We start from the raw sequence: 12,490 nt of genomic DNA, 5'->3' as shown, positions 1-12,490 counted from the left end.
TCTTTTAGAAATTAGGGTATATATTTTTTTCTGTAACATGCTGCAGCACTTTGACTGAATGGCAGATTACTCTCTTACCATTAAATGAAGTAAATCCCATCCAGTGAGACTGTATTCTTATGAAATCATGACTCCCTAAAAAATCACAGAGATTTCTTTGAGATTCCTCCCTTAAACTTCACAGACTGGTAAGAGGTTGGTCTATCAGCTTGCATTCTCTGGTCAACTCAGAAACTTTTCTGTTTCAGTATGAAAATAAACCACTCGTTATGTTGCTTCATGCACTTGAATGTTTCCAATCAGCAAATTATTTCCTCTGGTCCATCAGGAAGGGTACAAATGCTTCACATCTGTAGACCTTCCTTGATCAGGGACAAAACTGTTGTGCAAATAGTCCTAAACAGCTTATTCTCTCCTTAGCCAACTAAACTGGTCACCTCAGTTCCCTCTATCTTACTGGAATGAGGCAGACACCTCTGGGACGTATCTCCTACCTGTCTTTGACATTTTTCTTAAGATGGGCTCAGTTGTCCTCTCTCTTTAATGGCTCTTTCCAACAAATGTATGAGGTGTACTTTATTACCTTCAAGGGCATACCTAACTTTTAGAAGGACAAATTCTGTGAAATGAATGTCCACCTTTTTGTGTTTATGCTATTACCTGCTCTGTAAGAATCATGTTATTTTCTCCCTCGTGGTATACAAAGGAGAAAGTGAACCCAGCAATGCCTTGCCAGGTTTTCCAATCGAGCCTTGTCCTACACTTTCTAAATTGTGATGCAACAATCTTCTTATAGCAATTCACAGATGTGTAGAAAGTGGGATTGCTTACTCACTTCTCTAAAATCACCTGAACTGAAAGACTTAACTGATTTTCTGAAGTTCTTAGGCTCAGGTGGGTCTTCTGCCGGGTACTAGTCTGACAACATAGTATGATTCAGGTGCAAATTGTATAGCTGGAGCATGGAACCCATGTGGTAGTTATGGTGTGTTCTGGGGAGGTCTCTGATCTGATGTTCAGTGGATCTAATTGCAATGTTACTGCAGTATTAATTTGCTATTCAGCCTAATGAGTTGAGATGCTCCTTCAGTGGAGTTCCAGCCTTTCTTCCATGACTTAAGGCACATCTTGTCAAAGGGTGTGAGCATTTGAATAATTTGACTCCTTTAAATTAATGATCACATGACTTTTTGTTGTCATTTGATGCTTGAGAACAGTCTTAGCCTACTGTTTTATACATGCTGATCTGGAGATTCCAAATAAGACGGAGGACAGAATGCAAACATTCATTCATTGTAATCTTACAATTAAAATGGTGGTCACACAAGAAAATGGAGCACATCCTACTGTGTCAAAACAGTCCACCACAAGAGGATAGTGTTTTGCTATACTGATGAAAAATTAACAGAGAACTTTTAGGCAGAAAAGTAAGTCCACATGAGTATAAACAGCAGACTGTGTTGCATATATAAACAAAAGCACTGCATTTATTAGAAAAAACCCCCACCAAAACACCTCTGCAGTAGAGTAATGAAATTATTTGATGTGAAAATTTTACCTTTCTGAACAACAAGATAGCGAATAAACACAAGGCAAAAGCCATTTGGTTTCATTAACTGAATTGAACTCCACAGATAATTACTTTCCCTTCAGTATCACATTTCACTGAAAACTTGGTGCATTAAAAAGTATAGTTTGCTTCTTTTTTTCTCTATTTACACAAGGTTTGTCATGGTAATACAGTCTGTCATTCTTTACACAGTCACATAGCAAAATATGAAACAGTTGGCTTAAAAAAACCTGATTCCAAGCTTTCCTTATATGGCACATCATTGGCAAATGCCTCTCATGGATATCACAAAAATGTAATTAGAATGCCACGGGGTTTTACCATTCAGATACAGTCAGTATTAGTCTGTTTGACTCTACTGCATGGGACTTTGAGTCTAGACAAAGCATGAAAGCAAAGCATCGACTGACAATGCCTTTTGCTGTCTCAGATATACTCATCATTCATAGGTTAGTATGTCTGTATCATCTACTCTGATCCTCTATTTTATAATGAATAAAAATGTATTTTCAAACTGACTAGCCTTTGATACAGTGCCAGTGTTGAGAATTTATGGGACTTCCCAACAGCAAGTTTCTACCTCTTCCTTATGGATATATTGGTAACATAAATGAATATGCCACACAATCTGTGTAAACAGTAGTAGAAAAAATAAATTAGAAGCATATCCAAGGGAGTAAAGAACAATATGATATTGTTTTGAATCTAGGAATTTCCTTTACTGTAGTCAATGTGTCAAAGTTGTGCACAATATGGACACTAGAGTGTTAAGGATAAATTAATGGTCTGTGACATTAAAACTATGAGCCTGTCACAATAGCAGGACACATTAGGGAGAATCCATAGTATGAAGAAATCGTTGTGCTCTGTTTGCTATGGACACAAAAGCAAAATTGTTGAAAACGCAGATGCATTTTGTAGTAAACTGTGTTCAAGGAACGAGATCACAATCTGTAAGATCTTTCATCAACGGGAAGAGAGGACATTAGTCTTAAAACTCCAAAGGCAGAATTATCCTTGTGCCCTTGTTTCACATATAGAAATCATTCTTTCTCAAATTTATGTACTATAATGCTGTAAAGCGTAAAATGTTGATATTCACATCATTATACCAGAGGAAAAAGAGTAGAATTTCTACTCTCAATAAAGTGTAGCTTTACTGAAGTTGTAGATTAAATTGACAAATAAAAGCCCAGAATGAGATTCTGTTTCTTGCAAGCCCCTAGCTTGCTTTCAAATGAAAGAAAACTCTTAAGAATTCACTTATGTCACATTTCATTTGATACATATTAACGAGGTTAAAGTACTTTAAACCTGATATCATACCTTATATATATACCTTTTATATATACCTTATATATTTTATACAATATATTTATTATACTTTATATAGATTATATCTTAAAATATGTTATGCCAAAAATTTAATGATAGTTTAAGGAAGAGAAGCTACTTCCATACAATTTACTGAGGCTATCTGTAGCAGTTTTGCTTTTCAGATCATTTGAATATATCTTATTTAAGATGTGAGATGCAAATATAATAAAAGACAACTCTAAATTATGTGATATACTTCAGCAATCAAGTGCAGACAAATGAAGTAGGCATTCATGGTCTCAATTTTTTCAGAAGCTGAATAGTTGCTAATTACAGTAGACAGTAATCTATCCCATTTAAAATACCTAGTAATACTTTATTTTTCTTACTAGGAAACCATTAACACATTATAGGGAACATGAAATACCATAGTAATGAATAATTTTATTATTTAGCCTTGTCTTTTCCCTATTATCCCTCCAAAACAGGTATTCTCCCATGTTTTATAGTGAAAAAAGGAATTATTTTCTAGTACTCACAAAAGGTATTATACTTAAGGTAAAAATCCTTTACATATTCATATGGTTGATAATGCATTGGCAGTCCAAATTTCCACAATCCAATTTGTTAATATGTCTCACAACCTAGAACAAGACTTTTAGGCATAAAGAATTTCTCTGGCACTTCTGTGAAACAAAAAGAGTGGCCATTTGTTATCCATGGATACAGTTTATGTGATGGTACCAGATCTGCTGGAAAGCAATTTAAATATGCATAACATCTTTGTTGGGTTTTTTAAAAATATGAAATATCAATAATTCATATGATAAATGAAGTAGGAATTGTCTGTGTCCACAGATCCACAATATAGTGGGCTTGTCAGGAAGGTCAGCTTAAGAAGCTCTTGCTCTGTACTCCTGATTCTCAGTTTAAAACATGGGTTGAATGATCTTAACCCCATATTAATTCACAGATACAGTTGACACAAAGAAAAGAGCAGCATGCTCCTGCATGCGGATGGGAACAAATAGTTAGGCGTGCTGGATGTAAAAATTTGTTATGCCAACATTGTTGCTTAACTCCTAAAACTGAGAAGCTGAGGATCCACTGAACTCAGAACAGGCTTCAGCCTATTTCATTCATTACTAAATGTCAGGTGCCATTTCTGTGCTTTCAGAAATTAATGGGAATAAATCATACCATATTGGAGATATAATTATCAAATTACGATTTACAATTAAGATTGGTAAATAGTGGTGGAAAGCCATACTTATACCGCTTAATGAAGAATATCCATAGAAGGAAAAATGTGTTTGACAAAGCTGTGGAATGAGGACTATATACTGGAAAGCAACTCAGAAAAATAAAGTCACAGTGAATAAGCAGCTCAGAATGATATCCTAACATCACTCTTCAATGTAAATGCAGGAGAGTGTTTGAGAAAAGTTGAGGGATTTTCTTTTCCCTCCTTATATGTCATTACTGGACTAGAACATTGCATGTAGTTCTTGCATTTACACCCCTAAAAGCTGTAGAAAAATTACAGTAGGATCAAGAAATATGACTCAAATTATTCAGAGCTATTCAGGAAAATACCTTTTAGTTGCAGACTGAAGGTGTTCAGCTTATCAAAAGGAAGCGTAAATTATTTGTGCACATGTAAACAGATTTTCTGGGAGATAAAACATTAGATATGAAAGGGTTCTGTTTGAACAAAGTCCTAAATATTCAGTTCCATAAGTTGCTGAGATACTTCAGCTTCTAATGACATTACTTCTTTCAAATAGTTTCAGTCTTACCTAATAAGAAATCTTTGTGTCAAAAATGAATGTAGTCCCACAAATATAAGAAACAAGAATGTAGGTTTACTGGATTTTGAAATTGGATGAAATTGTTCTTTCTCTTCTTTAAATAAAAATGAAAACAAAAAAAGGGTAGCTTTATGAATGTACTTGGAGATGAGGGAGCATCAAACATCTATAAATTCATGAAAAAATAACATGGAAAAATTATTTAGTTTTCCAGAAAAGACTTGTCATAGAAAAGTCTATGTCATTCCTTAAAATACCACCTTCTTTTCTCCAATGATATGAGTAGCTTTCTAAATTGTTAGAAAAAATAAAAAGTTAACAGAGAAAAGTATTACAGTATTTCATTAATCAAAGCCTGCAGAAATTCAGACTGACTGATTTTAGGAGCAAAATGTATCATCAATATGTCAGAAAAATATATTATTATGATAAACAATAAGGTGCCCTTCTAACTCTAAAAAAAGAAACCATCTAAGAGATTCTTATTCCCAGGCAAGGGTTATTTTTTCAGATTTGTTGACATGAGAAGTAGTGTCAATGAAGATCCACTTTGGTAAATGGCAGGAATGTGCGTACAAACATTTAGTGTGCAGTTTCTGTGTTGTCCATTTGAATTTGAATTAAGAATGAATATTTCCTGTTTATTTATTATTTATGTTTGCTTAAATAAAACAAACTTAGGAATACAGGTGCAGTCTTATAGAACAACAGCATCATGTTATTCATCTTGCACCTTCTTTGCAAAAATTGTTAAAGCAACATGTCATATTTATGACATTCAGGAGAAAGGATCAGTGTAATAAACCTGTAACATATAGTGTGCTGACAGGAGACTGATTGTTTTTTCCTGGCACAACTCACACAATCTGGATAATGGCCACCATATTGGCTTTCACAGTGTAGGCCACGAGAGGACAGGATGCTAATCTTATCACGTTTGTACAGTGACTCATCTTCCACATAAGTAATAGAGGCAGAGAAGCAGTAATATCTTTGTAGTAAGTCTTTCCACAGTAGACATTACCAGAATCTGTAGGGTAAAATATGGAAGGCAGTGGGGGGAGGAAGGAAAATTAGAAAATATGAGTAAAAAGGGAGGATGTGTAGAACTGATGAGCTTTGCAGTTCCATCTCTGCTCTTCCTCAAAAATGAAGATTATTAATTCCCTGCTCTCGCAGCCAGGGTAAATTATAAGAGTGGAGATTTAAGTCCACCAAACCTCATATTCCAGAAAAAGAAATGCTACTATGACCTTCACACTTCCAACTACTCTGAGGAAAAGAGGAGGAATGTAGAAGGATGAGCCTGGATCATGCAGGAGACTGAAAGAATTATTGGGGAGGGAAGTGTGAGGGAAGCTGGGTTAGTTGCAGTAAACAGAGGTATAGGACAGAAGAATAATGACTAGTTTATGGAAGGACTCAGTGCATCAGGCAGGCTTGAGCAATAACAGAATCGCAAGAATTGCAATAGAACATCTGCAGCCACTGTAGGTGTTGTTGTGAGTAAATGTGAGTATATGATATTGGGTAGTGTATTTAAGAGCTGTGTTGCCTATATAATAGGAGTGAAAGACATAGCCCTGGTATTGGAGACACTAGTGTTGTCTCTCTTTATCATTGCTCTTCATCTGTGTGGCACTTCCCCATAGCTGCTGACTAAAATTGGTGAAAGACAAAGCAGAAAAAACATGTGACTGGATGAAAAGAGGATGCTAAAGGAAAGGAAGAACTATTGAGTAATGTCAGCAGCCCTGATGAATGTCTAGCATTCCAGCGGGGCTGCTAGAGACGTGAAATGCATGTGATTTGGCAGATTAGAAAATAAATCTAAACCCAGAAAATGTTGCCTGTTGCAGTCTTTCTCCTTTTACCTAAAAGGCTTTCAAGATTAGCTGTTGATGCAAGAAACAGCTATAAGTTCAACAAAAGGAGCTATATGTCATCAGAAGGAGGAGCCCAAGTGAAACACTTAGCTTCAGTCCTGAATGCAGTGGCAAAGAGAAGTAATAAGAGCTGGTGTGATGAACACTTTGAGTGTCCAAATAGGAAAGGATAAGAAAAGACTGAAAGGGAAAAAGACTGCTCCTTGGAGATTTGGGACAGAAAAGCAGGCTTGCTATTGATAATACCAAAATTGCACTTTGCATGAACTTTAAAGCACATACCCATTTTCTATTTAGAAGTCACTTGGGAGACATGGGAAAACCACGAACCGATGAGAGAACATTACATTACTAAGCAGGTCCAGTGTAATGACAGTGAATGGGAGCAGAGCATATACATGATCTGCTGGGGTGGCAGCCACAGAAGAAAGGATCTTTGAAGAGAGCAGCATAGTGATATGGAGAATCATTTTATTTTAAAGAGCAGGAATGGTTTGGAGGAGCTCTGCATAACTGCATGCTGTAATCAGAGGGAGGAGTTAGGAGAATATTTCAGAGATATGGAGAGATATGCAAAGCAGCATTTGTTAGAAAAAGGAACTGATGAATCAGAGATAAGGTCTGTGGAAACTTAGACAACAGCAGGAGAGACTGAGGAAGAATGAACAAATATGCTGAAAGTATGTGAGCAGAAAGAACTAGAGTAGGAAATAACCTTGTGGTTAGCAGGAAAGCTATTTAGCAGAATGCAACAGGAGACCAGTGGGAAGATCTGGAAAAAATTTGCCAGAAAGACCTCAAAAGTAAAAGGAAGAAAATGATAAAGGGACACATGGAGTACATTTTCATACAAAATGTTACATAAAAATCTTATGTGAAAAATATTTGGGGCTTTGTGTTTATCTGAATGCATATGATTTTTTAAGGAATAGGAATTGTATGATGATTTGTATTTTGCAGATCCTCATCTTGACTGAGGCTTCTGAAGATTACTATACATACTATATTATATCAATATTATATTACAGCAATTTTATTACTTCTGTACAACAACTAGCATGGAAATAATATGACTTTAGGTGTATTCTTTGTGTTCGTGCATGTAAGATCATTTCAGACACACATATGCAGACAATTCATTTGGATCTAGAAAATATACCTAGGGTACTCTGGGCACCCTGTCACCAGGGCTATATGGGAGTCAGAGCAAATCTGCTGACAAATATCTTTCCAGTCATTGTAACAGAGGCACAGAAGTCCTTTGCTTCCCTCATAGGCATGATGCAACATTTAGTAAATCTGTCAGAATCAGCTTAATATTGGGTCTTTCATGACCAGTATTCTAGAATCATTTTGTTTCCTGAATGTCTCTTGAAAACCAAAGAAGTCATGCAGGACAAGGTACTAGCAGTATCCAGGATTAAAACAGACTTGCTGAAAGTTTGGATTAAAATTGTTTTATTTCAGTCTTTTAACTTGAGTCCTGATTTCTGTTTGTACAAAATCAAGCAGAATCAAGACTTATCATTTCTGACCATGATATTAATCCTAAACAAAGAATTATTAATAAAAATATTATTATTATTCAAAAGAAATAAAAGGAGTCAGAATGACTTTTATATGCAGAGGAAAAAAAAAACTAGAGCAAACGAGTCTAATTAATAAATGAAGAGGAAGAAAATTAGTGATGATGATATAATTGCTGAGGTGCTGACTACTCAGTTTTTAATGAGGGAAAAAAGGCGGGAAGTAAGTATAATTAGGAAGTAATGAAGCTTCTCTAAATACAGCTGTTTATAAAATAGAGGTGAGAACACGCTGGAATGTATAATAGCTATATTCACCAGCATATTGCTTTGTACAGAAAGTATTGACCAAGGCCACTGCTGTGACTACCTATTCAAGGAGCACAAGGGTTATCTAAGGATTTCTAGAAAAGATACATATAGCATTTAATCTAAAATATTCTGAAGTGAATTGTCTAACTAATTTACTGACATTGTTCATAAAGAAATGAGACCACACCACAGATATGATTCTGGAGTAAAAAATGAGTTAAAAGGGTTTTTTTCTGGTAACTAGTGTTTGTTAGCTCAACACGTGACTTCTAAAAGAGCAAATGGGTTGTTAGGTTTGGAAACAATGGCTGCTGTGTATCTGCAAATGGTTCTGTAGTTCTGTAGTTTCAGTGAATTTCTTAGTGGACTGGAGTTCATTTCTGATGTAGTCCACACCATTTATTATCTCCACTGACATTCCCATCAGGCAGGACAACACTGAAATGGGTATGCTAAAAAAGTTTACTTTACCTTTAAGGGTGATCCTCCATATTTGGGGCACCTAGCAGATAAATGTAAATAAATTCTTCGTGTTTCATGAAATTCCAGGTCCCTGCTGACTGGAAGCTAGCCAATGTCATTCCAATTTACAAGAAGGACATGAGGAAAGAAACAGGGAACCACAGACCTGTTAGTCTAACCTCAGTTCCTGGAAAAATTATGGACAAGGTAATACTGAGTGCTATTGAAAGACATTTAAAGAACAATGCAATCATCAGGCACAGTCAAGATGGGTTCACAAAGGGAAAGTCCTGTTTAACTAATTTGATATCCTTCTATGATAAGATCACCCACCTAGTGGGTGAAGGGAAGGCAGCGGATATAGTTTTTCTGGATTTTAGTAAGGCTTTTGATACTGTCCCTCACAGCACCCTTCTGGATAAATTGTCCAACTGTGGAATGAATGGGTTCATGGTGCACTGAGGGAAGAACTGGCTGAAGGGCAGAACTCAAAGGGTTATAGTGAATGAGGCTGCACCTGGTCACCAGCGGTGTTCCTCGGGGTTCAATTCTAGAGCCGATTCTATTCAATATTTTTATCAATGATCTGGATGCAGTATGTGAACGCACCATTAGCATGTTTGCCGATGATAATAAACTGGGAGGTGCTGCAGAGCCTCTTGAGTGACAAGAGGCCTTGCAGAGGGATCTAGATAGATTGGAGCATTGGGCAATCATCTATGGGATGAAATTTAACAAGTCTAAATGATGGATTCTGCACCTGGGATGGAGTGATGCCGGGCACAAGTATAAATTGGGAGAGCAGTGGCTGGAGAGCAGCCCTGCAGAAAGGGATCTGGGCGTGCTGGTCACCAGCAGGCTCCATAGCAGTCAGCAGTGTGACCTGACAGCCATGAGGGCAAACCACATCCTGGGGTACTTCAAACACAGCATAACCAGCCAGTCAAAAAGAGTGATTATCCCAATGTATTTAGTGTTGATACAGCCTCACCTTGAGTACTGTGCACAGTTCTGGGCCCCGCAGTTTAAGAAGGATGTGAAGGTACTCAAATGTGTCCAGAGGAGGGCAACAAAGCTGGTGAAAGGGCTGGAAGGCATGTCCTGTGAGGAATGACTAAGGGCTCTGGCTTTGTCTAGTTTGGAAAAAAGGAGTCTGGGGGGTGACCTCATTGCTCTCTACAGCTTCCTGAGGAGGGGAAGTGGAGAGGGAGCTGCTGGTCTCTTCTCCCTGGTATCCAGGGACAGGACACATGGGAATGGTTCAAAGCTGTGCCCAGCTCCCCATCCAGGGGAGCCCAGCTGTACTCAGCCCCCCATCCAGGGGAGGTTCAGACTTGACATTAGGAAACATTTCTTTACCAAGAGGGTGGTCAGACACTGGAACAGGCTTCCTAGAGAGGTGGTTGATACCCAAAACCCGTCAGTGTTTCAGACACATTTGGACAATGCCCTTAATAACATTCTCCAACTTTTTGTCACTCCTGAAGTGGTCAGGCGGTTGGACTAGATGATTGTTGTAGGTCCCTTCCAATTGAAATATTCTATTCTATTCTATTCTATTCTATTCTATTCTATTCTATTCTATTCTATTCTATTCTATTCTATTCTATTCTATTCTATTCTATTCTATTCTATTCTATTCTATTCTATTTAAACTGGTACATGGGTCAGTCCCTGACTTCAGTCTCTAAAAGCACGGATGAATTCTCACTAATAGAAATTTCACAGGCTGTTTCTACCTATAATGCAAGGGAATGTAAGAGAATTCATGAGGGATATAAACAAAAATAATCCCATACGTAGTAAACTGCAAGGACCAAATTAAGGCAGGGATATTACATTCAGTACTCTAAAATTTCACACACAGAATGAACAGTCATATAAATGGATAGCGATATCAACATGCACAGGGTGTTTAGGAATTATAGGTAGCATGGTATAAATTGCAAATTAGTTGCCCATATTGGCTCAATAGTCAGTAAACAAGTCAAATACCAGTTTTACATGCAAGAAAATCTAAATGGAGTGGGTAAAGAAGGAAAAAACATGCCATTTGTACCTGTTCATCTAAAAAATTTAGACCAATGTCATTTTATAGTTAAAAAGGTGGTTTACATTTTAAAAGGTGTTTTATACTTCAAATGAAGCATAGATAGTTCCAAGTTTCATTTTACATTCCCAGGTCTCAAGAGCTAAATCCGGTTCTGATGTCACACAAAAATCCCAATGTGCTTAAGTTTTTTTCCATTTCTGTTCAAGACTGTGCAGCTATAAAGGATACTAGAATTTTCTCTTCCAAATAAAAAACAGTTATTCTAGGAAGTAATATTTGCACAGTACCTATTATGACAGGATTTATCTCTTAATTGGTGTCTCTGGCAACATTTAAAACACAAACCCATTTAGTCTGCTGTGTACCAAATCAAAACAATACTGAGTTTATCCAATTCAATACCAAATAAATACAAAATTTGCTGTTTATCACTATTTTATAATTCATTGAACCTAATCAATTGCATTTGTCACATTTTATATCAATTATAGAATAACAGTGGACAGAGATCAAGGATAAGAATTGAGTTGAACGTAAATAGGTGAAACTGAAATCTGGATTTAAATTCCTCAAACTATTGTAGTACCCACGTCCAAGGATTGCCTTGCACTGTCTATATATACAAATTTTGCAATATGATATGGTAAGGCAAGAAGGTTGGTACAGTTTGGGAGTTCTGCTATAGTTGAAAACCTCTTACTTAAGCATTTGTCATGATTTAACCACAGCCAGCAGCTAAGCACCACACAGCTGCTCAGTCACTCCCTCACAGCGGGATGGGAGAGAGAATTGGAAGAGTTAAAGTGAGAAAAGTCATGGGTTGAGATAAAGACAGTTTAATAGATAAAGCAAAAGCTGTGTGTGCAAGCAAAGCAAAATACTTCTCTTCGGCAGGCAGGTATTTAGCCTTTTCCAGGAAAGCAGGGATCCATCACGCATAACAATTACTTGGGAAGACAAACATCAGACCTTCAAATGTCTCCCCCTTCCTCCTTCTTCCCCCAGCTTTCATTGATGAGCACGACATCATATGGTATGGAATATCCCTTTGGTCAGTTGGGGTCAGCTGTCCAGGCTATGTCCCTTCCCAACTTCTTCTGCACCTCCAGAACGCTCACTAGCAGGGCAGCCTGAGAAGCAGAAAATATCTTGACACTGTGTAAGCACTGCTCAGCAATAATGAAAACACTGATGTGTTATCAACACTGTTTTCATTACAAATGAGATCTCACAGAAGAATGAATATTGCAGGCTTTACTTATTTTTTTTACTTTGAATTGTTGTTTTTACTACTCATGTTTGTTGTGCTGACATCTCTGCTTTCACACTCCTAAACAAGGAACCCCTGCTGTCATCCTGCTCTTTATGGGAGGGACCCACAATACACATGGTCTTAGAATTCTTGGTGTGACCAGAAAACCTTGGACAGTCCTTCTCTTGTCAGATAAACAAAACTTTTGAGATCTCTTTAGGGCCACCTTGCCATGTGCAGATGACCCCTACCCAGGACATAATGGACATAATTTGCCAGCCTACATTTGTGCAGATAACAG

This window comes from Strix aluco, chromosome 2 (assembly GCF_031877795.1).
Source record: "Strix aluco isolate bStrAlu1 chromosome 2, bStrAlu1.hap1, whole genome shotgun sequence".
NCBI lineage: Eukaryota > Metazoa > Chordata > Aves > Strigiformes > Strigidae > Strix > Strix aluco.
The sequence above is the reverse complement of the archived record's forward strand: the minus strand, read 5'-3'. Positions refer to the sequence as shown.